This window comes from Maniola jurtina, chromosome 15 (genome assembly GCF_905333055.1).
Source record: "Maniola jurtina chromosome 15, ilManJurt1.1, whole genome shotgun sequence".
NCBI lineage: Eukaryota > Metazoa > Arthropoda > Insecta > Lepidoptera > Nymphalidae > Maniola > Maniola jurtina.
Window position 1 is genome coordinate 13,673,762 of NC_060043.1, and position 27,302 is coordinate 13,701,063.

General features: G+C 36.9%; 1 protein-coding gene across 1 annotated transcript in view; it reads right to left on the reverse strand.

The window, feature by feature from the left end:
• LOC123872540 (metabotropic glutamate receptor 2-like) overlaps nucleotides 1-27,302 on the reverse strand; it is a 229,715-nt gene that overhangs the window by 151,388 nt on the left and 51,025 nt on the right. The window contains exon 2 of the mRNA XM_045916863.1: nucleotides 8,256-8,295. The gene's annotated coding sequence lies outside the window, so the exon portion shown is untranslated. The remainder of the gene's footprint in view (nucleotides 1-8,255; nucleotides 8,296-27,302) is intronic.

A 27,302-nucleotide genomic window follows, 5' to 3' on the forward strand; every position in this document is an offset into this window, starting at 1 on the left:
GAGAATCAAACAGTTCCCACAGGGGTTTTCAAAAACCTAAATCCGGATGGGTAAAATCATACCTACCTACCACCTATAGTGTCATTCTCCAGATTTTAACAGGGCTCTCTCTACGTCACTCGTTTCATACAATCGTAGTTCCAATTTCATTTGAATATTAAGCAACCAAAGTCCATGAAATTTTGTAGACATATTCTAGAAACTAATATCTGTGTCTGTGGTGTTTTAGATTTTTCTAAAAATATGTAGTTTTAAAATTACAGTGGCTCAAAGATTTGAATGAAAATTTTAAAGACTGCGTAACTTTGAAACCGAATATTTTAATAGAAATCTGGAAAACCACAGACATAGATATTAGTTTCTAGAATATGTCTGCAAAATGAAATTGGAACTACGATTGTATGAAACGAGTGACGGAGAGAGCCCTCTTAAGCCATATCCACTCAAAAACCCCGTCAAAGCGAACCTTCTGTTGCGGCGTGAAGACAAAGCAACAAATAAATACACTTTCGCATTTATAATATAGTGAAAGTTAAAGTCATTCATTGAAAATACCATTGCTCTTTATTAACCCCCGACCCAAAAAAGAGGGGTGTTATAAGTTTGACGTGTGTATCTGTGTATCTATGTATCTGTCTGTAGCATCGTAGTTCCTAAACTAATGAACCGATTTTAATTTAGTTTTTTTTATTTGAAAGGTGGCTTGATCGAGAGTGTTCTTAGCTATAATCCAAGAAAATCGGTTCAGCCGTTTGAAAGTTATCAGCTCTTTTCTAGTTACTTTAACCTTCTCTTGTCGGGGGTGTTATAAAAGTTTAATTTAGACTTGTTCTTTATTGATCAAAACATACCTGGAGAGATATTACAGTTGCCTAATTGATCTCCCCAGGCTACAAAACAAAAACAAAAAATTAATTTAACAGCACATAATAAAGACATAATTTACAAAGTAATACATACACTATTTACACACACTGCACTATTTGATTGTGAATTGTTGAATTTGTAAGATAATTGTAGTAATAATATGGATTTGAAAAAGCCATAATATGCACGCAAAGCCAAACAATTGAGTATGCAGTTCACACGAGATATATTACTACCGCGCGCCCGCAACCGTCTATAATATGCAGAGCATTCAATATCTAACGTCCATTCCCGAATAATGCGCTATCATACAATTTGTGTTCCGCGCACGTGCTCCGCGTACAGACACTGTGGATTTAAGCTCTAGTTACATACAACGTGCAACATACAGTAAACTAGAAGTTACAAAGTATCTACTTTGTCTTCTCGGTAGAAAAGGCTTTCCGAACCAGTAGATGCTTTTGACATTTCAAAGTACTTGTACAAGTTTAATTGAATAATATTTTTTTAAAGGTTAGTACTTATTTAACTGATACAAGCAACTTCATCCGCGTGGATTTAGGTTTTTGAAATCCCGTAAGAACCTGTACTTTTTTTGTGGAGACGTGTTCAGGATGTAATCCTTGTACCAAATAGAGGATGCTCCGTATTCAAGACTTCATCCACGTGGAAAGGGTTTGACTATAGTCCTCTGGCTAAGTGCGGAGAGGCATAATTCATACACTTTTGCAAACATTACATATGGCATTATGGAGAGCTCTCCTTCTTTCCTTACAATGTTTTCCTTCATCTTTAAGGCAATAATCCATACTAATATTATAAATGCGAAAGTGTGTCTGTGTGAAAACGCACAAAGTCCAAAAGAGGTGAGAGCCTCTGATCGAAGCCTGGACCTCCAACTAAGATGCCGGTTAGAGCCACTAAACTATCACGGCTTTTTGTAAGCCATACCTATGGCAAAATATCACACATAGGTTTGCAATTACTACCTATGCAGAAATATTTTGAGACGTAAAACCTGTTGGCGTATAGACCGAGGAGGCTAGTCCCACGTTGTGTGCTGAGGCTTTAAAGAGCAAGCATTTTAGAATGGATTTATAGTGCCAAATGGTTTGCCACTTTAACTGTATGTGGAATGCCAATTGTGAGTCAAGTTTGCATGCAAAAGTTGAGAACACGAGCCGCGTGGGTAATGTACAGGGAAGAGATTTTGGCACGGCTTTGTGGAGAGGAAACTGACTAGGATTTATATTCCGATGGATGTATTACGGTTTATTTAACCACACAAAAAGACGTGATAATATTTAAACAAGTGTAAATTTAACATTTATAACACCCCCGACAAGTGAAGGTTACAGTAACTAGAAAAGAGCTGATAACTTTCAAACAGCTGAACTGATTTTCTTGGATTATAAGAACACTCAATCGAGATCAAGCCACCTTTCAAACAAAAAAAACTAAACTATTTAGGAGCTACGACGCCACAGACAGACACACAGATACACACGTCAACCTTATAACACCACTCTTTTTGGGTCGGGGGTTAAAAACGGACAAGTGCTGCAATAGGGATCCGTACATAATTACAATACACCATAATATTTTGGATGCATGAAATATTTTTTCTCTAGAAATATCGCAATGGTTCATTTGGTCACAGCTTGCTAACTATTTTACAAATCGTTGTTTTCAATATTTGACGTTTAAATACAGTATATGGTGCATAAAATACTAGTTTAGTTTTTGAGATAGCCCCCGTCACAAAAATGGTCTAAAACTGACAAAACATCTATCGGTTGATAATGATGGTGATGATGAATTATCGAGACGATCCCATGGACCGTGTTTTAACCATGGACCTAGTTTTAACATAGAATGACATAAAAGTCATCCATTAGTTGTTGAACAAACATTCCTGACTTTCTGAAACATTACTTGATGTGTCTACTGTCTGCACAACCCAAAATGTGACTTTTTGAACTCCCAACGGCAAGACATGTAACCTCCAGCGTACAAATTGGTAGGACATATATTTTCGTCTGCCCGATCCTGCCATTTCCGCAGAAAATTTTCATTGGACCTATTTTCGCTTGATTAAATTTCTTTCTGCGACATTGATGGATTGTACTTAAACCTTGTTCTACGGTTCCTTTTATTTTGAACTCTATGTCGTGGTAATAAGGTTCTCTTTTGTTTGGATTAGATAGAGGTTTTTTGGTGATGGAGTGCATTTAATAAATAATAAAACATTGGTAGGTCTGTATGTAATTCAAAAGGTTAATGCTTAAATTGAATTCATTTTCCGTGAAAAGCAAACGATTGTTTTGTAAATATAAAATATAAATATAAAATAAATTAAATTAAATCTAGTTAAATTATTAACTAGATTTAATTTAATTTATTTTAGCTTTTGATTTAATATTCTTTTTTTTAGGTTAAATTTAGATTTAAGTTATTTTTATAGAATTGTCAATTATTACTAAATAAAATAAAATGTTTAAGTAACTACTTAGATGTTTTTCCTTTCTACATGCAGCGGTGCGAGTGTTCTGGCTCGCCCGCTCTATAGCGTCTTAGCTCGAGTCAATGACCATGCGCACGTGAAGTTTAAACAATAAAGCGGGATTAAAACTTTCAAACTTTGTGAGATTTTCTTCGTGGTTTTTCAAATGTTACTTCATTAACTAGGGTAACAAGTTTTACATAGCTTCCATTTTAGACTGCATCATCACTTACTACCAGGTGAAATCGCAGTCAAGGGCTGACTTGTGTCTGAATAAAAAATAAATAAAGGCCTAGTAGGGATCGGCAGAGTTTCAATATACATATTTTATTTTCATCGAAACAAAGCCGTACAAATCCTCAAGATCGCGAAGCTACATGAGCGCACTCTTTGAAATAAATCGTGTAGAAAACCGATAAATAAGCTGCCGTGCTCGGTACTTAGAATTTATGTATCTATGTGTATTGCCTACACGCACATATCGTTGTTTACAACGCAGATAATAACACTTTATCATCTTTAAAATATATTCTTAAAATATATTCTTCCTCTTTAATATAAATAAAATATAAGAGCCTCAATAGCTCAACCGGTAAAGGAGTGGACTGAAAACCGAAAGGTCGACGGTTCAAACCCCGCCCGTTGCACTATTGTCGTACCTACTCCTAGCACAAGCCTGATGCTTAGTTGGAGAGGAAAGGGGAATATTAGTCATTTAACATGGGTAATATTATTTAAAAAAAAAATCCTTACATTGCTAGAGATTTAACTTTGTAGAGTTTCGTACCTGAAGTGTGTCAACGGAACCCTATTAATATGATAGTGAAAATTATAGCCAGCTGAGTCTGTTGTGAGCTCTTCTCAGGCTTAGGTGCGTTTGGAACCCTCGTAGATTTAATTTAGTTTACGTAATTAATTAACACCACTATATTATTATATTTTACGAATCTAGCAATTCTGACCATCAAAAAGAGTAGGTAAAATAGTACCTACTTTGAATAAATTAATTGAGTTTGGATTTTTGAGTTTGATCCACTGTCCGTTCATCTATCTGTCTGCTGTATCTCATAAACCGTGATAAGTAGAGGGTTGAAATTTCCACACAGTAAAGAAGAAAGTCGGTCAATGCGGTCTGTCATTACATTTCATAAAGTATGTTCAGTATTTTATGATACCACTAGATTGGTTTAGTGAAATGCACTAATTGAATTGTTTTTTTAACATTTCCCGGAAGCTAGCCATGTCCGTAAGGGATATGGCTAACTCCCGGTTTATGCCATTTCGCTTAGACATATAGGTACATACACTCAAAAACATTTGACTCCTTTTTTTAGGTCCTTGTAGAAAAATAAGGTCTGTTTGTTGACCCCAGAAAACAAATAACCCAAAATTGTATGTTTGTACACTGAGCGATCTTATTTATTTGCATTTCGACCCAATTATAAGACTGATGGCCAGACCGTTATACAATTTTCTGGAAAGGGAGAGCAGTTAATGGCCACGCGTGGTCGCTTAACGATGGCCTTCCTGCCGTTAAGTGGGCCACTGACTGCCACGGGACCACTTTGGGGCTCCTGGTTATTTAATAGGTGGAATTTTTGGATTTTATGCATGTTTTCTCCCTAGCGTTAAGGTTGTCTGGAAGAGATCGCTATGTAGCGATAAGACTGCCTTTTTAAACCTACATTTCAAGTTTTCTTTTTGTAACCTGTCATCTGTGTTTTGTGGTATAATAAAGTATATACATACATTACATTATATCAGGTACTTGGTTATATCAGGCTTTGCTTGAGTGTAATTCTTACGGTTCCTTACTCAATGTATTCCAACTGGATCCTATTACTAAGCCTCCACTGTCCGTCCATCTGTTTGTCTGTCAGCGGCCTGTGTCTTATCTCATGAACCGTGATAGGTAGAAAAATGAAATTTTACAAAATAGGTATGTAGTACAGGTAAAATAGGTAGTGTGTCAATATGAATCTACCCTAAGCTAACGAAATGCTGACAACAGCTTCTAGTGAAGTTTGTTCCAATAAATTCGATCAAAATTGCTTATCAATTCACTTTGCAAGTTGTTCAAAGTAAACGCCCACGCTGCAAGTCTGCGGGAATAACCGAATAACTCCATTTAAATACAACTTTTCCAAGAAATTCGCAGGTTTAGACGTTAAGCACCTATTGAATCTTGTTTATGTTCCACAAATTGCGATTTAGGTTAAACTAGAAAGTCATACATCGACGCAATGTTGGTTGCGAATTGATAAAACTTCCACCTAAGTATAATATGGGTACCTTCAAGTCAAGAGTGAATAGGCAACTTCTAGGCAAGCGCGCTCCATCTTAGGCTGCATCATCATTGCTAGCAGGTCTGACTGCAGCCAAGCGCTAGTCTATATAATTCAAAAAAAAAAAGCAATCGCACGGTTTAGAATTAGTAAGATGAGCTTCAATTACACCACTGTTATAGAAAATACTTGGACACAATATTGTTAATATGTGCTCTTGATGACAATGCTAATAGGATGCTAATAAACAACAAAGCAAGTTTGAGGCATGTTTGCCTGTACATATAGACGATGCTTATTCATTCTTGCTTTGAAGGTATTTAAGTTATACCTACTAGGCAGGAAACACGGACGCCATTCCACACTTTACTTCTACTTATCATACACATCACTTATATACTCATTAGAACTATCAAAGCTGTTTGGCAACTCATTCCCAAGCTTTCTTATCATTTTTAAATAATCCTTTAAATTGGAATTATTCAATAAGTGTACGTTTTATGAAAACTTTGAACTTATTAACAGACATCTGCAATATGTATTCTGGGAGCTTATTATAAAAACTATTACTAACAAATGAATTGCTAGCTTTACTTAGCCTAGAGGCGGGCATTACAACTTTATTTTTAACCCCCGACCCAAAAAGAGGTGTTATAAGTTTGACGTGTGTATCTGTGTATCTATCTGTGGCATCGTAGCTCCTAAACTATTGAACAAATTTTAATATAGTTCATTTTTGTTAGAAAGGTGGCTTGATCAAAAGTGTTCTTACCTATAATCCAAGAAAATCGGTTCAGCCGTTTGAAAGTTATCAGCTCTTTTCTAGTTACTGTAACCTTCACTTGTCGGGGGTGTTATAATATACTAGTTTTAGTAGTTTAGGTTTTAGTGTCTACTAGCTGAGCCGGCTTTGCTCGAGTGGTGTTTCATTCTATTTGCCACCAACCATTCTAACTACCGGGAGAAAAACTCGCTCGCGACTTTGTTCCTGTAATACAATTCTTTACTCTTGCTTAAAATATAATAAGATTTTTTTTTTTCAATTCATCCGTCAATATTCTTTGTGGTTTTGATTCCGAAATATTCCAAAAAAAGCTGCCATTTTGTGAAACGATATTAGGCCTCAGTCCCAGGTGGCGCGGGTGGCTTGGAGGCGAACACAAAAATCCCTTTGATACGCACCCGATAATACTCCCTCCGAATATTTCAGCACAACATTTGACGCACCTGGCTCATGATAATATTACCGGAAGGAAAATATATTATGTACACACAATTTACCTTCTGTGTAAATTCTCTATATTATTTTGTGCACGTACATTGTATATTTTTGGAGTATATTTTATAGTATAGATTCTGATAAACAATAATATTATTAGCATCATAAAGTCTATTATGATTTTCGGAATAATTAGTTCATCATCATCATAATCATCCCATCGAAGTTTACTGGAACACGGGTCTCAGAATGAGAGAAGCTTAGGCCATAGAGCGCCATTGCTGGCTAATCCGCAATAGCGCATTGCCAGCAATGGCGCGTCGCGAGCGGAGGCCCATTAAATAAAAACCGGTCAGGTTCGAGTCGGGCCTGGCTCTTCTAGGGTTCCGTAGATAATAACTACGAAAATTATTTTTCAGGGTGGACCCAAAATACATCATATTGTGGACCCAAAATATGATGTATTTTGGGTCCACCCTGAAAAATAATTTTCGAATTGAATATTTGGTTTTGGGTCAACGTTCTATACGAAATACCAAAATTTCAGGTTTGTAATTCATTTAATCTACGAGCTAGATACCTCTGACACGCGGACAAACAGACAGACAGACAGACGGACAGCAGAGTGACCTTAATAGGGCTCCATTTTTACCCTTTGGGTACGAAATCTTAAAAAGGGCAACCTTATCACTACAGTGATCTCTTCCGGCACCTTTCACATTTGAGAACAATAAGGACAACTCTCAATCAAGCAGGTTTCCTTACGATGTTTTCCTCTATAGAGCAAGTGATATTAAATTGCTTTATCTAATACATTTAAACTGATCCCCCAACTAGTTATCTTGCTCAGCAGATCGGGTCCCATTAGATCTGACTCCAAATTGCCCCCAAGTTCTGAGACCAAAGTTTGCGATAGGAATCGATAGTCTAAAATTACGGTCGGGACATTCAAAGGGTTTGATTCCATTAGATGTCAGCACCCTGTGACGTCAAAGGGTTTGATTCCATTACCATGTGACGTCACAATCTGCGTGAACATCAAGTACATTTTAGGTGAGTGGAATCCCGTGCTCTTGTCAGGTAAACTATTAAATCCCATTGTTTTGGAATAATTTAGCGACCTTATCCCGTTTGAAGTGCTTACTGCAAAATCGATATCTCATCAGCCATTACTTTTTGATAGTTGAACTGCCTCGTTGTCTAGTTATCCTAAGCAGCATGTTTGACTGCAGGATATTGAAGATTTTTGAATGGGTAATTGTATACATTTATTGTATAGTTAACATTAAGATGTAAATACATCAATTACATTGAATTCATTTTGAAACCTTCAGTCAGCGTAGTAAAATTCGAAAAAAAGAGATTAAAAACGTCAACTCACGATCAAATTATCCAGATTTGCTCGAAAACCACTGCGCTACCTAGAACATAAGAAAATGATTATTTGACAAACAAAATCGTAGACAAAAAAGACGTAGGTATATAATAATAAGTTGTTAATATTTTGTCATGTCAATAGATTTGTTTAGGGAAATGATCATGTTCAGTTGTTATAACACCTTCCAAGAATTGAGCAAATCTTTTCTAGAGTCTGCGACACACGAGAAGAACCTTAATTGGTGAATTTGAAACGAGAAACGTAATTACGGGAAATAGCCTCATGTTTCACAATACGCCGATATTTAGAAGGAAATTGTTTCACTTGTTTACGATTGTTTTTAGGGTTCCGTACCTCAAAAGGAAAAACGGAACCCTTATAGGATCACTTTCTGATCTGAAAACCGCGAGGTTGTGGTACATCATTAAAAAAAATTAAAATGTGTTTCAATTTTCAAAGTAAGATAACTATACCATGTGGGGTTATCATATGAAAGGGCTCTACGTATACATTCTATAACAGGTTTTTATTTATTTTTATGTATGATAGTTTTTGATTTATCGTGCAAAATGTTGAGAAAGAACCCTCAGTGCGAGTGTCTGACTCGCACTTGCTTTTTTTTGAATTGGATATAGTTGTATAGCGACAAATTGCATGGTTACCAACTTATTGAACTTCGCCTAGAAATTGTTGTAATTTATACCAAAATTAATAATAATTACTGAACGTGTTATTTTACTTAACGTCTATGAATATCTGCTGTAACTAGGGTTTAACTTAATAAACTCATTCTCTCTTCGGTTCTGATCTTCCACTGAGCAAACGTGTTTTTTTATTTCGTAGGTCATGGGCCCAGTTTAAGACCTAATCTCTCTTAAATTGTAAGATTTTTCTCAGTTAGTCCTGTTCTATTTTTGTAATTTATGACTAGAGAAAAATGATGAGGCTAACTTAAACTTTAATATCTTTTGGGTGTCTGGTAGAGGTTTGCACGACACTAAGTGTCTGGCGATGCATGACGTGATTTCTAATACTATTTCGAAGAAAATATAAAAAATTACACTTTATACTTTGACGAAAGATTTTATACGTCTTTGTTAGCTGATCTGCTAAAGCCACCATGAGCCAAACTTCATAGTCACAGATCGCTTCTCCATGTGTTGAGAACAATGCGCAGAGAAACTTTCAGCTTTTATAAAATAACGACGGTCTGGCCCTAACAGGTTCCAAGTCTATGAATGGATTATCTCATATCCCCTATTACGGAGTGGGTATACTTTACTCAAATTATAGAGTTAAGACTTTGAATCATGATTCATGAATAACAAAGAACGAATATTGTAGTAAGTTTATGCATGTAGTTCAGTTTGAATAGAATGAAGTAAACAATCTTGGATCTGGGAACACAACTCAGTTATGCAGATTCCGAGTTTATAGTTTAAGAGTCGGACATCACTGTTCGTATAGAGCGAATACCTACATAATATAATTATTAAATTAAATAATAAAATTATAGCCGGTCAAGTGCGAGCTGGACTCGGACACGAAGGGTTCCGCACCATGATACAAGAAATCTTAAACCAGCATAAAAATTTGCAAGTTAATGTCGGACAGCGCAATCTTGATGGGATTTAGTAAGCTAATTCATGGTAGGGAACACAAAACTTTAGTTTTTTTTTGTGTTGTGAATTTGTGAATTTTTTCCTTTACTTGTGCTATAATGCGACTTGCCAAACATGATTCTAGGTCAACGGGAAGTACCCTACAGGTTTTGATTCCCTGAATTGACAGACACGACAGACAGACAGACAACGAAGTGATCCTATAAGGGTTCCTTTTTTTTTTGAGCTACGGAACCGAGACGGAATCGCGAGCACCGTCTAGTTTAAATCAATCAATCAATCAGCCTGTTTGCGTCCACTGCTGGCCATAGGCCTTCCCAAGAGCGCACCACCACACACAGTCCTCCGCCTTTTGTCATCTACCCACTTCTCACTACCGTTCTCACACCGGTCCATCGTCCAGGTTATCGGTCCAGCGGGCTGGAGGTCGTTGAACACTGCGCTTACCCGTACGGTTTTTTCCTTTAGAATCTATAGGTTTTAGTTAGGTACACGACAGCCAGACAGACAACGAAGTGATCATATTATAAGCGTTCCGTTTTCTTTATTAGCTACGGAACCGAGACGAAATCGCGGGCACCATCTAGTTTAAGATAAAGCCGCGCTCTCTTCGCCTATGCGTATAAGATGACGAGATCCTTCTCTGGCGCTGCGGTGGCTGGCATTTGATTTACAATTTAATTTGTCAACTTCAAGCGACAAGCGTAGTAAGTGGAAACCTGGTTATTAGTTGTGACATTCTAGTTTCCCAGGAGGAGACGTGTGGCCTAGATGTGACAACGCATATCAATCGGTTGCGATTGTTAAGCAACGTTGACCCAAGTCGCTAACTGGATAGGTGACCGACTTTGGAGGTCCGTATTTGGTCTTTTTGTTTCCTCCGTGCCTCAGAAAGCACGTTAAGCCGTCGGTCCCTGTTATTCTCACTAACATCAGAATATAATAACCATAAAATCCTAAGAATCAAAATTTCGTTCTCTTAGTGAGTTGTATGCAGAAGGATTTAGAAACCCACCACATTATTATCCCAAGACGACTCCTGCCATTATGTGATTAATGGGAAAGAGTCACAACCCTCAGCAATGAAGGAATACGATTATAAAGAGGTAGTTTCCCAATAGACGACTTGCCTGGCACAGTGGTGAACGCTGTGTCTTATAAATGAAAGGTCACAGGTTAGACTTCTGGCAGGGCTATAACTTGAGTACTTTTAAAGCTAGAGTGAATAGGCTTTTCTAGGCAAACTCACTGCAACCCAGATTACCTTCCATCATTGTAGTCAAGTCAAACCTATCGTGTAATAAATAAGGGGTAATTGTATAACTTTAATTCTAGTGAGAGGCTTCGGCCGTGGCTAATTACCACCCTACTGGCAAAGCTGTGCCGCCAAGCGATTTAGTGTTCCAGTACGATGCCCTGTATAAACCGAACCGTTAATAAAAACTGCCATATCCCTTCCATCTTAAACTATATCATCACTTACCACCAGGTGAGATTGCAGTAAAGGGTTAACTTTTTTAATTTTTTATTCTAATTTAGAGAACTGGCAAGGGGCTAACTTGTATTTTAATTTAAATAAAACGTCTAATTGAATAAATTAATCATTCATTCCAAAGATAATAAGCAACGATCTCTTGCAGGCAAGTGGCAACCAATGGCACCCAATGGTTTATTAATTGTAATGAACTAATGATGGATGTGAAATTAGTGATTACGAACAGACATGCGTACAACTAGACCCTTTCCCGAGAAACTCGGCAAGGATAGCAAAAGTATATTAATTAAATTCCCAAATTACTGCGTGAGGAACTCTTTGAATACGAATCGGTTCCAATTTCGGGTGACAATTTATTCCGCCCCATCCTTTTCCTCATCTTAACTGAATTCTTCCACTCCACTGCAACTACAGCTGTTTCAGATTCGATTTCCTGTTCGATGAAGACTTAAATTAGAATCATGCCTATTGTATTCTGTTCCAGTTTGAAATTTAATTCTGTGTGTAATAGGGCATGTTGGTGATGTTATTTACTCTGGTGTGTGGAAGCCCCTACAAGAGTCCTATGTCCAGCTGTGGATGCCAATCGGTTGATGATGATGACGATGATGGTGGTGACCCTTGGTCAAAAAGGGAGTTATGATTAAAATCGTAGGTAGGTCAAAAGTGAATTGGAATCTTCTAGACAAGCGCGCTTCATCTTATACAACATCATTACTTGCAGATTTGATTGCAGCCAAGCGCTAGTCTATAAATTAAAAAAAAAAAGGAGAAAATTATTATCGCTACTGTAAAACCTTCAACTACGGTACTGTCTAAGATTTTCCAGGATTTCATCATGAAAGAAAGACAGAAAGAAAGAAGAAAGAAAATAAATTATTATCGGCACTATTCATCTGTCACCAGCCCACTACTGAACACGGGTCTCTATCAGAATGTATAAGGTTTTAGTCCAAACTCGCTGGCCAAGTGCGAATTGGCATATTTCACATACTTCCAATAACATTATGGAAAATTCTCGAGCAAGTGAGTTCACGGTTAACGAAAACATCATAAACCTTACTAAGGATGGTTTTCCTTCACCGTTAAACCAAGTGATATTTAACTATTAAAGCCCACATGACTACGGAAAGTTAGAGATTTGCCCACCCTGAATAGGAAACCTAATTCTTTAAAAAATATACCACTAAGCTATCACGATTATAAAACTTTTTAGGGTTCCGTACCTCAAAAAGAAAAACGGAACCCTTATAGGATCACTTTGTTGTCTGTCTGTCTGTCAAGAAACCTATAGGGTACTTCTCGTTGATCTAGAATCATGAAATTTGGCAGGTAGGTAGGTCTTACAAATAGCACAAGTACAGGAATAAATCTGAAAACCGCGAATTTGTGTTCACATCATTAAAAAAAAAAACTTTCAATTTTCAAAGTAAGATAACTATACCAAATACCAACTATATCATATGAAAGGGCTTTACCTGTACATTCTAAAACAGATTTTTATTTATTTTTATGCATAATAGTTTTTGATTTATCATGCAAAATGTTGGAAAAAATACCCGAGTACGGAACCCTCAGTGCGCGAGTCTGACCCGCACTTGGCCGCTTTTTTTTACTATATTGGCTTGCGTTTGACTTCAATCACATCGAATAGGAGATGATACACCCTAAGGTGGAGCGTGTCTGCCCAGAAGGTGCCTATTTTCTCTCTTTTTGAAAGTACCAATAGGTATATTGGCAACAGGTTCGTTTTATTCTGCATACGTTCGAAATAAATTGTATCCCATTTACTAGGTACTACTATGAGACGTTTGCACGCTTCTAAACAATTTGAGATATTTAGTCTCCCGTAGATTTAAAAGCGTATCCCAGTAGTAGGAAATCGCGGGGAAAACTGCATTTATTTTCAAAGTGCAGCGCCGCTCTGGTGCAGAGTGATATAAATTATTTCGTTCTGCAGACTTGAGGTTTGAGAGAGTTAAAAACCAGTCAAGTGTGAGTTGGCCTCACACATTAAGAGTTCCGCACCATCGTAGTACAGGAAATCTCAAACCAGTATAATAGGTTTTGTAAGTTAACGACGGACACCATCTTTTTGACGTCTGATTTTTCAATAGTCAAATAACTTTTATCCGAGGGATAAAGAGATTTTGACTTTCTTCTATAGAAAATCTGTCAAAACCTCAGATTTATTCCTCAGATAAAAGTTATTTGAGGATTGAAAAATGGGCCCTTATAGTAGGTACCTACACTTATTTGATCGGAAAAACAAATCTTTAGTTTTTTGTGATGTAACCACAAATCCACGGTTTTCGAATTTTTCCCTAATATTTCCTACTAGGTCAACCCTATAGGTTTTGATTGCCACGAAACTGACAGACACAGACAGACAGACAGACAGCGAAGTGATCCTATAAGGGTTTCGTTTTGTCTTGAGGTACGGAACCCTAAAAATCGTTACAAACGTCTCTGGCGGGGAATAAAACAAAAGTTATGCCTCTCTAGGGAATAGCTGTGATTTATTGACGTCATTTGCCCGTAAGTGTGGTGGAATTACATTTGGTGGATCACTCGCATTTGTTATTAGCTGACCTGGCTTTGCTCGAATGGAATTGCTCAAAATCCTTTCTTATCGCTGGACCTTTCGGATTTCCTTTACAGTTGGAAAAGTGGTAGCTACCTATCTACCTATCTACAAGTCTCAAGATCTTTAACAAGTTAGGAGAGGTATAGCTCAAACTCGAGTTCTTAGTTCAAAGTGAACCATATTATTAAGAAAATGGGATGTAAAAAAGCATAATAAAGAATCTTGCGCCCTATGGGTTGTTTAGAAAGTATTTTTCCGCATTCAAGCTCTTTCTTTACCATTGACCGATTAAGAAAACCTATTGTTTGTATCAACACATAGGACATTAAACCTAATGGCTTTCGTAATAAACGCTAACGTTATTCCCCAGTATAAGGATGAACAAAACATTCTTATCATTATAGCCCCTATAGCGCTTGTAATAAGAGCTACTTAAAGCAACGAGAGAACAAAGATTAAGACAGTGACAAAGGAACCTTGATGATTAGGTTTAAGGGAAATGGAGATAAGATTCTTATATAATAGAATGTGAGGATTGAGTACTCCGTGAGGAAACATTTTTCCGCTTTTTCCTGCTTTTTACTTTACGGGAATGTTACGAGTTAAAGGAAATATAACATAAATAATGTAGGATGACTTTACGCCAACACTCTACCATGGGTTCGGAAAAAATTTCTACTGAGAAGAGCCGCAAGAAACTCGGCAGTTGCTCTTTGTTAACGCGTGGGCCGCTTGCTCCATGCAATTTTGCTATTAAAAATTTAATGTGTATCCTATTACCTATCTATGCAGCATATAAAGTTTGTACTTTTATGCTTATTTATTTTTACTTCTAAGTTCTTATCATTCTAAGTTATTATAATCTTTCAACAAAGATTGCCTGTAAGAGATTACTTTATAAATAAGGTCGCCCTTGCACCCTTTGTATAGTTCTTCTGTATCTTGTATTATTTTCTTGTAACGTGTGTATGCAATACCTAAAGATTCTAAATAAGTAAATGAAATAAGAATTTCGTGAGTAAAATTTTAAGGAAGGTTATTATCAAAACAGATGTCTAACCCCTTTAGGTATAATTAGTGAGTCAGGTAAAATCTTTTTATTACATACTAGCTTATGCCCGCGACTTTGTCCGCGTGGACTACACAAATTTCAAATCCCTGTTCTACCCTCAGTATAAATATAGGGGGGCGCTTCTAAAATCAATGGTTTTACCAATTTAGATATTGATTTTTTAAAAATCCTTTCTTAGCGGATGTCTTCGCCATAATAGTGATCTGCAAATTTGAGCTTGGTCAGTCCAGTAGTTTTGGCTATGCCTTGATAGATCAGTCAGTCAGTCAGTTTTTCCTTTTATTTATATAGCAGATAGTATGAGCCGTTCGTCTGTAGGTATTTTTCATAGTAGTCGGGTCTGTTTCTAAACTATTTTAACTACGAGAATTCCCATGAAGGTAAATAATGATGCAGTTAAGAGTGTTTGCACAAATCCGTGCAGGAGATGTGAAGTGTACTTTGCTTGGAGAACCACTGTTTACTACTGTATAGTTGGAGAGCCGGTGGGAAATTTCGAAGTGGTGCTTGATGAAAGTTTTTTCAGGTTAGCTGAGCAGGTTTAATTAAATAACCGGCCAAATACGAGTCAGGCCCAGTTGCATCAAAGGCGGTTAAAATAACGTTACGGTTACTATCAAGTTTTGAGCGTCAATAAAAGCTAAATGGTTGCACAAGTCAGGGTTTGTTAACTTTGGACCAAAACTTTTATCTCCTGGCTTGTATAAATCACTGCTTTTTAGGGTTTCGTATCCGATGGGTGCCAACGGGACCATATCATTACTAGGCCTCCGTCCGTCCGTCTGTTGCTACATGTCATGAACCGTAATAGGTAGAGAGTTGAAATTTTCACAAAGTATTTCTACTGTCGCTATAACACCAAATAATAATAAAATAGTCGGGCTCGCGCACCGGGCCGGTTTTCTTTCAGTTGGTAAATTTTTTTATTTGACCGCCGAAAAAAAGAAAAGATATCAAACCATTCGAAATTTCGATTAGATAGAGAGTAGAGACCCATACTCTGTAGTGAGCCGGCGACGGATTGATCATGATTTTTTTTAAAATCATAAAGTGCTGACAGCAGTAAGTACTTTACTAACATTACAATCTAGGCTAGAATATTATATAAAATTAATTATATCTAAGAACCGGTCCATTGACTTATCTTAGTTTATAGTTAGTTTAATCAAAGTATCATGATGAGATACTGAAATATGTAGCTGTAACTATTCCTAGATGACAGATCGCACCATGCCACCCTTTTATACGGAACCCTAAAATCAAGGTCATAAACCTAATCACAGTCACATTAAATACAAAAAGAACATATTTTTGTTATAAGTAGACAGTGATTGTAAAAGTTTATCAAGATGAATGCTGGTAGAGTCCCTTGAGGCTGAAGGACTTAGACAGATCAATTGGATAATTCCTCTCCTTATAAATTAGATACCTCAATAATAGGTAGGTACTTTTTCTTTGAAGTGGTATTGTGGTAGCCAATAAAGCTGTAACTAGTAAATTGGTTTGAAATTGGTTATTATCGGTTTAGTTATTGGACGTTGTTGTTCAAGATCAAAGATATTTGTTTTTGGTAGAGACCCTTTTTTAGGGTTCCGTACCTCAAAGTAAAAACGGAACCCTTATAGGATCACCTTGTTGTCAACAACCTTACCTGTCTGTCTGTCCGTCTGTCTGTTGTGTCTGTCAATACAACCTATAGGTATAGCATGCAAAATTCGGGTCATGCCCCACCTACGACGTGGCAATGACCCCAAGTGGCCTATTTACGAAACGTTCGTTGACCTCAAACGTCAGTCAGATGTTTAATTTGCAATATATTGTAAACTTTTAAAAAAAGAATTTTGCTAACGTTCTAGTTTTACCCTGTATATCCTGTAGAATATCGATAGACAGGCTTTGTCCCTCTTAAAATAGCCCGTCCTTAACCGGTGTCAAAGATGATTGAGGTTTTATTAAGCCGTAACGTGATATTGCCTTACTAAAGATAAACAAGATGGAAGACCGAAGACACCCCGTGTCGATTTCAAAGATAACATCGTACTTCATCCCTTTCCAAATCAAATCAGAATTGGACCGAAAATATTTTGAAACTTTACAAGGCTTACAAGATTTATAAAAGCTGATTGAATTACAATGAAGAGTCTTCTTTCAGTGATTTAATCTGTTTGTTACTATGGGAATTTAGAATTTGATTACACTTTTAAATTACTGAGAAAATTGTTTAATAATACAAGTTTAAATTAAAAATTTATAACACCCCCGACAAGTGAAGGTTAAAATAACTAGAAAAGAGCTGATAACTTTCAAACGGCCTGGACCGATTTTCTTGGATTATAGCTAAGAACACTCTCGATCAAGCCACCTTTCAAACAAAAACAAACTAAGTAAATTAAAATCGGTTCATTAGTTTAGGAGCTACGATGCCACAGACAGATACACAGATACATACGTCAAACTTATAACACAACTCTTTTTGGGTCGGGGGTTAAAAATATAGAATGGTAATATGGAAATTGGAAGGAGTGGATAAAATTTCCACGAAAATATTATAATTTGGCTAACTTCATTTTTAGAGTTCCGTCCCCAAAGGGAGCCCTATTGATATCACTCTGCTGTCTGTCAGTTTGTTTGTCAGTCCACGTGTCACAAGTCTCTAGCTTACAAACCTGAAATTTTGGTAATTGGTGTAGAACGTTAACCCAAAACCAAATATTGAATTAAAAATTCAATGGAATTATTTTTCAGCCTATCATGTGGGGTATCATTGTTTAGAGCTAATTAAGTAGAATAGGTACGAATATTCGTATGCAAGTCCAACTCGCATTTGACCGGTTTTTTCTGCGGAGATACGGAACCCTGAAAATGTTTTTACGGCATAACCTATAAAAGCAGACGTCACTGGCAAAATAATAATTATAATAATAGGTAAACAAATGGGATCTGGCAGGACTTAGGGAGAAAATAAGTTGTTACTGTGAAAAACTGTCAAGGAATTCAATCATTTCAACTTAGTAATTATGACAAAGATGGATTCCAAACTGAAATCTCGTCTAATTGGAACATGAAATTAAACTGTGTTCCACTGAATATGAGCTTAGTGGCAGTCTGAGTCTAACACTTAAGTAGTAAGAACTAACTAATAAAGCTGGAAATTTGGTTGAATTTTATTATTATTTCATTGCCAATTTACTTAGCACTTGTTCATTTTACATATTTCCAAATCCGAAGGAACCCTAAAGCCTCCGCTGTCCGTCCGTAAAATATTCCGTCCGTCTGTCTGTCAGCGGGCTGTCCGCTTGTCCGACATTTTGCACGATAACTCAAAAACTGTTATAGATAAAAATAAATACAAATCTGTTTCAAAATGAACAGGTAAAGCTCTTTCATATAATACCCCATTTGGTATAGTTATTTTACTTTGAAAATTGAAAATATTATTTTTTCATAAAACATTTTAATAATTTTTTTTCACAAATTTACGGTTTTCGGCATTTTCGATTCTTGGTCAACGGGAAGTACCCTATAGGTTTTCTTGACAGATACGACAGACGGACAGGCGGACAGAGAGAAAGACAATAAAATGATCCCAAAAAGGGTTCCGTTTTTTCTTTTGAGGTATGCAGCACTAATAATAATTAATATTAGAGGTGCGTACCCAGAATCGAACTCCGAAACATCCGAATAGGACTAACACTGGTTTTGTTCTAGGTATAACTATAGTAACTAGGAAAGTTTGAGTGTGATATTGGACCTAGGTATCTACATATTTGAAATACCTAGTAAACACAGGCACTGGTCTGCGTGTAATAAATAATCCTCCCACGTGATTGAAGTCCACGTTATTGATCGGTAATCCTAGTACAAGTAGCTATAACGTCTCGAAAACTTTGGTGGTTTTCCTTAGTTTCAGCTCGTGAAGTTCCCAGTTGCCCACAATTGTTCTGTTACATATTATTGTAACTTTTACGATTTAAAAAAGCAACTGCTGAGTTTCTTACCGGCTCTTCTCTGTAGAATTTTCATTTCGAACCGGTAGTAGAGTCACAGACGTAGCGCAAGAGTCAATAGTTGTACTACATGAAGTCAATAGGTTTTTGACGTGACAACGTCTTATAATTCGATAGAGCCGGCTGCACGCACGAAAAAACATGACTCATGCGGCGTTACCTCGCTCTGAGGCGTTCCATGTAAGGCTTGAAGTGCAAGCGAGAGCGCGGAACGAGCGACAAAGAAGCATAATCGGCCTTTGTTGTCACGTTCAACTATCGTCAGTAAACCGACTTTACAGACAACCAATTTTTATTATGTTTTTTCGATTTTGAAGTTAAATGCGAAAATAAGAATAGAATAAACGGCTTATACAGTGGTGGAAACAATCTTCATTTTGCAGTATTTGCTATAGATTAACTTTAGATATAGTATACAGCAATTCATCTAATTTCATTTCAAAAACTGTAAATACGCACGTACAGATTAGCTGATGTAGACTGGACTTGGACATCGAATATCTATTTCGAAAACTGAGTATAAAACTCATACTAAAGCTGAGGTGCGGAACAAGTTTGTGGAAAGTTGGGTAAGTCGTGCTATAGTTTGTGGATGTATATATTACAGATTAATCCACGAGCTTTGAAAGTAGGGAAGCAGTCCTTTGAAGCGTCTTTGAACTCAAACTGAAATCAAGTTTATTAAGGTCTTTTGATTAAAAAATCTGTTCATTGGTTATTAATTCTCGAGGTTAATTAAGGTTTTAATTAGATATTTTACCAATATTTTGATAGAGTAAGTAGTTAAAAGATTAGTGGAGTACAATGAAAAAGTAAAGTGAAGGAAAACATCGTGAAGACTTCTATACTACACTACATCTATCTACTTCTAGACTACATGCTTAAGAGTTTCCACTTTTGTTTGCACTTTGCCGATCCACTTTTGGCCAGCGTGGTGGAATATGGCTTGAACCCTTCTCACTCTGAGAGGAGACCCGTGCCAGTAGTGTGTTTGTGATGATGATGAAAAAATCTAAATTAATTTTTTTGGTTCATTTTTACTTTTTTTCGTTAACATTTCACGGGTCAACTACTAAACCAATTCTGACGTGGTACAGAGATAAGTAGCTTATGAAAAATAAAATACTCAGTAATCACACTGATTTTACTAAAAGACGAAAGTTTGTATGTATGTTTGTTACTCTTTTACACTAAAATTACTGGACGGATTTGGCTGAGATTTTGAATGGAGATAGAGGAGATACACAGGTTACTTTTATTATGAAAAATCAGAGTTCCAACGGGAATTTCAAAAAACCTAAATCCACGCGAACGTAGTCACGGGCTCCATCTAGTATTTTTTATATCGGAAAAAAATCGCTTTTTACGCGGGTAAAGCTGCGGGCTGCTAGTAGTTTTAGCAATACAGCGAGATACAACATTAAATTCCCATTAACACCCCTATCAAAATCTATTACTTAGTAGTTATCTTGTATAGTGTATTGGATAATGCAGGGTATAAGTAATTACTTTAATCAAACTGATATAGGTAAGCCCGCGGGTAATTTATTGTAATTGCTGCTAACGAAATGTCCCACTTAATCCACTAGCGCTTCGACTCAAATTACGTTTGTTTTGCCCTTGACAGGCTATCTCTAGGCTTTAGTTATTTAACCCCCGACCCAAAAAGAGGGGTGTTATAAGTTTGACGTGTATATCTGTCTGTGGCATTGTAGCTCTTAAACTAATGAACCGATTTTAATTTTTTTTTTGTTTGAAAGGTGGCTTGATCGAGAGTGTTCTTAGCTATAATCCAAGAAAATCGGTTCAGCCGTTTGAAAGTTATCAGCTCTTTTCTAGTTACTGTAACCTTCACTTGTCGGGGGTGTTATAAATTTTTAATTTACACTTGTTTATTCAGATACAACCCATACGTGAAATAAATACTACCTTCAGACTCATAGTACCTACAGGGCATCCAGCAAACATGAAAACTTTTGCTAGGGAACTATATAAATGAGAAAAGTCGAGTCTCTAGAGCATGTGCTAAGACACGAGCAACTCTATCAATTTGATATGATGAGAAAAGTTATAGGTACCTACACACATAACTCCCAGGAAAAGGCAATCTTTTCAACCTGACATTGAACCTGGGTTTTATTTCTTGTAGACTAGTAGTGTTTGTGTTTATAGGACCTCCCTGACGCACTGGTTTTATAAGTGAGAGGTCCCGGGTTCGATTCCAAGTGATATTTATTAAAAACTAGCCGATGCCCGCGACTTCGCCCGCGTGGATTTAGGTTTTTCGAAATCCCGTGGGAACTCTTTGATTTTCCGGGATAAAAAGTAGCCTATGTGCTAATCCAGGATATTATCTATCTCCATTCCAAATTTCAGCCAAATCCGTCCAGTAGTTTTTGCGTGAAAGAGTAACAAACATACACACACACACACACACACACACACACACACACACACACACACACACACACATACAAACTTTCGCTTTTATAATAATATTAGTGTGAAGTGTGATACTTAACTCCAAATCTTACTAATATTATTTTAAACGCGAGAGTTTAAAGAGAAACTGTATAATATGTATGTATGGGTGGATGTTTGTTACTCTTTCTCGCAAAAACTAATGGCCGGTTTTGGCTGTGGAATGGAGATAGATTATACCCTGGATTAACATACAGGCTACTTTTAATTTCAGAAAATCAATGAGTCCCTACGGGATTTTTAAAAACCTATATCTACGGAAACGAATTCGCGGGCATCAGCTAGTATTTAATGATTACAACATACAATATAACTCCTCATTATAAACATAAATATTTTTTATTCAATTAAACTTTTACAAGTGTTTTTGGATCGTCAAATTTATCTACCATTGGTTCGGAATACCTTTCCTACCGAGAAGAACCAGCAAGAAACTCGTCGGTTGCTCTTTTCAAAGATTTGTCAGAAGTGCGTGCCTGGTAACAAACCTTAGACCCTCTGAATAAGAGGCTGACGATTTGAACTTGATATACTTACTACATAATACAACAATAAGTCTCAAGGACCTCTGCATAATTTCATGAAAATGGAATCGGTAGGGGTTAGCGTAAATTAGGTAGGGGTTCCAAATGTACCTACATACTCGAGTACAATCCACGCGCGGGGTGCTCCATCAAATCTGCGTAATTCACCCTTCAGATGCTGTGAAAATACCGGGATATTTGATCCGCGTATTCATCATTTTCATATTATGTTCTGTATTTTTATGTTATAGGTATGTATTTTGTAAAATTAGTTTATCTGTATTTTAGTGTTTTATTTCTGAATCATTGGTATGTAAAATAAATATTTGGATAGAATACAAATAATATTTGGATAAAATACGAAAGACAGATAGATAGATATACAGATAGACAAACAGACAGACAGACAAGGAAGTGATCCTATAAGGGTTCCTATTTTCCTTTTGAGGCACGGAACCCTAAAAAATGATCATGGCTCGCTACGTTAGAATCTAAAAATCACAGGAAATCTAGACTAAAATACCATACATTATATTCATGGTCCTTATAAATACCATTTTAAAAATTCTTACAATTCCCAAAATATTTCAGGCCTTCAACACCCAAAAGATATAAGTAAGCTTCAAGACCCCTAGTGGCTATATACTCATCCCTTCAGTTTTTAACCCTCACAAGCTTTCATAAGCCCTAATTTAATATTTATAGGGGATTTTAGGCACCTAAATGTGCCTAGCCCTATTTTATATTCATAGCATGTACCCACTTATAAATATAAATGGGAGGTATTGGGACATGTCCAACTGGGGATCTGACTATTTTTGGAAAGAACTATAGAAACATTTAACTTCTACGTGTGTAACATTTAACTTCCGTACCTCAAAAGGGAAAAAGGAACCCTTATAGTATCACTTAGTTGTCTGTCTGTCTATCTGTCCATCTATCTGTTGTGTCTGTCAAGGAAACCTATAGGATACTTCCCGTTGAACTGGAATCATGTTTGGCAGGTAGGTAGGTCTTATAGCGCAAGTAAAGGAAAAAATCTGAAAACCATGAATTTTTGGTGGCAGACAACGAAGTGATCCTATTAGGGTCCTTGTATTACTTTTGAGGTACGGAACTCTAATAAAATTGACAAATGATTGCACAAACAATATTTTTTTCTTCACACTGCAGCTGACATTATGCGTGACAACACCAATGCCAACGATTCAAAGTTATGAAAACCTATTGGGTCCATTTGGTCCCATAAATTCAAAACCATTCCGAACAGCGGTCCCTTATTGGGTCGCGATGGGTCCTCGCTCGCACTCACTCCTATATCAAAATATTATATTGCCGATATTGCCCAACTGTCGAGATTTTTTTCAATCTTGCCAAAGGTTTATTGAATTTTCGTATTTGGTACTTTCAGAAGAGTTACAAATTTTCTTTTCAGAGTTTCTTCAGTTGTGTTATCCATACTTCCATCCATACTAATATTATAAATGCGAAAGTGTGTCTGTCTGTCTGTCTGTCTGTCCATCTGTCTGTCTGTCTGTCTGTCTGCTACCTTTTCACGGCCCAATAGTTTAACCGATTCTGACGAAATTTAGTACAGGGTTAGCTTATATCCCGGGAAAGGACATAGGCTACTTTTTATCCCGGAAAATCAAAGAGTTCCCACGGGATTTGCAAAAACCCATCTGCTTAACCAATTTGTATGAAATTTGGTATCGAGGTAGCTTGCGTCCCTGTAATTGACATAGGCAACTTTTTATCCCGGAAAATCCAACACTTCTTACTGGATCTTTAAAAACCTAAATCCACGCAGACGAAGTCGCGGGCATCCTCTAGTATTATATAAGTAGGGGTTGTATTATACAAGTATTATTGTAGTGGGGGGCTGTGCGGAGGTGCGGGGCGTCCCCCAGCCTGATTGCCATCTCGGCCTGTCGCTTTATATAGTAGTTCCAGTGTAAATAGGTCAAACTGAGCTAGTATAGGAGTTAGCTACGCAAACACCACCCTTGTCAAAACAAACAATGCATTTAGAATATAAACACAACAATAGAATTTCAGTACCATGAACATTGTTGTTACAGCATTTGGGGCAGATTTCAATCTGTACTTATACAAATTCATTCTATAGCGATTTTCGAGACGTTTCCTTAATAATAGTCAGAAAGCAAGTGGGCGTTACGTTAAAAATAAGAGTTCAATTGAATAAAAAAAATTTTTTTTTTCCAAATAGAATTCGTCCTATGGCAGCTCCTCAAACGATTGTTAAATAATATTCCCTCTTTGATAACTAACTATATTTCTATTTCTCGAAACTACTTGACGTTCGATTTCTAAGAACTTATTTCTACGAAAATACTTGATGTTTTGATGGTCTAGAAACAATATTTTGCTAGAGATAATTTAACTTTAAATAAAAGGTTTACTTTAGTTTAAGTACTTCAATAAGTTGTTTGAATAGTTGATAGACATGTTTCATTGTCACTGGGTACCTTTAGTACTCGTCAGTTGGAAATCGGGATGGGTGGGAATGCTCCGTACACCCACACATGCCCCGGAATGCCCCGTACACCCACACAGCCCCCGAGTTAACCCGATGCGGGAAAGCGCGGGTGACGTGCGGGTGCGCGGGGCTTTCCCCCACCTCATACCTCAATTGCCATCTCGACCTGTCGCGTACTATAGATAAAATTCAAAATGGTGAATTTCATGGGCTGACGGGCAGTGCAAACCGCAGTCCAGGTTATTTTTGAAAACTTTTTAAATTACTTGTCCCTATGTGTAAAGCCTGAAGCCCAAAACTATTTGTAAAGAGGTCAGAGGGCATTATAGCGGCAATACAACGCAGTCGCCAGTTAATGTCCAGCGAGATTTATTAGAGAATGCTCTTACGTACCGCGCTGTATGTAAATCATAATATTATGATTTCTCTGCATGCCATACCTACTGACTACGGAAACTCTATGATATATTATTATTCGAGATGTATCATGGAGTAGGATGCACAATTGGAACAAGACAAATGAAATGGATTACCGACAGCTTTACTTGCGTTTAATTTGTTTAAGCAATTTAGAATCAAAGTGTATTTTGTCATAGTATAATAGGTATCTGTGGCATATTATTGTAAATTGAATTCTTGAAAAGAGCAACCGCCGAATTTCTTGCTGGTTCTTCTCGGCAGGAACGGCATTGCGAACCAGTGGTAGATTATTTTGACGATTCAAAAGCACTTGTAAAAGTTTAATTGAATAAAATATTTAGAATTTTGAATTTTGATTTTTTTTGAATATAATTCAATATAATTGAATATAATTATAATACGTAACTAATGAATGTAAGCACAGCCTCAAACAAATGACTTGCCCTTTATTTTAAGGTACTAGAAGCGATGGCTGAATACGTAATTTATCCAGCCCAGAATCGATCTCAAATCGTAACTTTTTTTTCGATTTTGTCCCATAATTCGATATTTTATATCGCAGTCAAGTTAAACTACTAGGTATTTCAAATATAACAAGGTTGCTCGAAATATATCTTGATGCTTTTAACTGAGTATTAGATTTGATTTATTGAATGCTGTTGGCGGTTGCATGTGGCAAATCAAAGTTTATTTGCAGTCACGCAAATCTATCTCAGATTGACAGTGGTGCCTAGTCGTGATAGCGTACCTAGGTATTAATCGATTGTAAAAGCCTGAAGCTTGCGCGGGGACATAATATTTAAAGGAAGATTGCTTTCATGCATTTTTAACATTGAGAAAATCGATTGAATACAACGACGTCTAGTTGGTTCACTCTGCTAGTGTTACCACCGCAGAAGATGGTTGTTTCGAATTAAAAAAAAAATTATAACACCCCCGACAAGTGAAGGTTACAGTAACTAGAAAAGAGCTGATAACTTTCAAACGGCTGAACGGATTTTTTTGGATTATAGCTAAGAACACTCTCGATCAAGCTACCTTTCAAACAAAAAAACTAAATTAAAATCGGTTCATTAGTTCAGGAGCTACGATACCACAGATAGATACACAGATACACACTACAAATTTATAACACCCCTCTTTTTTGTCGGGGGTTAAAAATGTGTCAATCTACTACTAATGTGTCAATGAACTAGTTGGTACAGTCAGCAACAAAGTCAAAAAATTAGAGATCCAGCAAATTATAATAAGCTACCCGTGCGATGCCGGGGCGGGTTGCTAGTAAAATACACTGCAGTGCGTTTGATGTGAATCTTTCCCTAAATTATACTTAAGTAAGACCCAATTCTCCTTAGTTAAAGAGTAGTTAAATATCTCACCCCTTTAAAACTCAATGGAAGCAATTAACTTACAGCGCGATACTGCAATCATTGGGTAATTTCTTGAAAAGGGCCTGAAGTTCCCGGAAGGCTTTCAACAAGTTTTGAAATCTCCCCGGATTTCAGCCACGGGTTGTGAAAGGATTTTGTTAATGTGTAAAGCATCTTTGTAACTCAAAAAGTAAGTTTGATGTGCGATTTGCGAAATTGGATGGCGGTTGCACTGACAGAAATATCACGTACCTAAAGAAACTTCAAGCGTTCTTTCTATAAACAGCTGAATTTTATTTAAAACTAGAGGATGCCCGCGACTTCGTCCACGTGGATGTAGGTTTTGAAGGATCCCGTAGGAACTGTTTAATATTCCGGGATAAAAAGTTGCCTATGTCAATTATAGGGACGCAAGCAACCTCGGTACCTTTCATACAAATCGGATAAGCGGGTGGATCTTTAGGAATCCCGTGGGAACTCTTTGATTTTCTGGGATAAAAAGTAGCCTATGCGCATGCCAGGAATATAAGCTAACTCTGTACCAAATTTCGTCACAATCGGTAAAACCGCTGGACCGTGAAAAGGTAGCAGACAGACACACTGACAGACAGACAGACACACTTTCGCATTTATAATATTAGTATATAAGTAGGTATATTAGTATGGATGGATGTTATTATTCAGATACTAGTTAGTCCTTGACTGCAATCTCACCTGGTGGTAAGTGACGCAGTCTAAGATAGAAGCGGGCTAACTTGGAAGGGGTATGGCAGTTTTCCATTAAACCCATACTAACTCCTTTGGTTTCTACACGGCATCGTACCGGAACGCTAAATCGCTTGGTGGCACGACTTTGCCGGTAGGGTGGTGACTAGCCACGGCCAAAATGTAAAAAGGAAGTGTCTATGATTTTTTTGTCACACGGTCGAATTGTATTGGAATATTATTTATAAAAAAAGTGCAGATCAATTT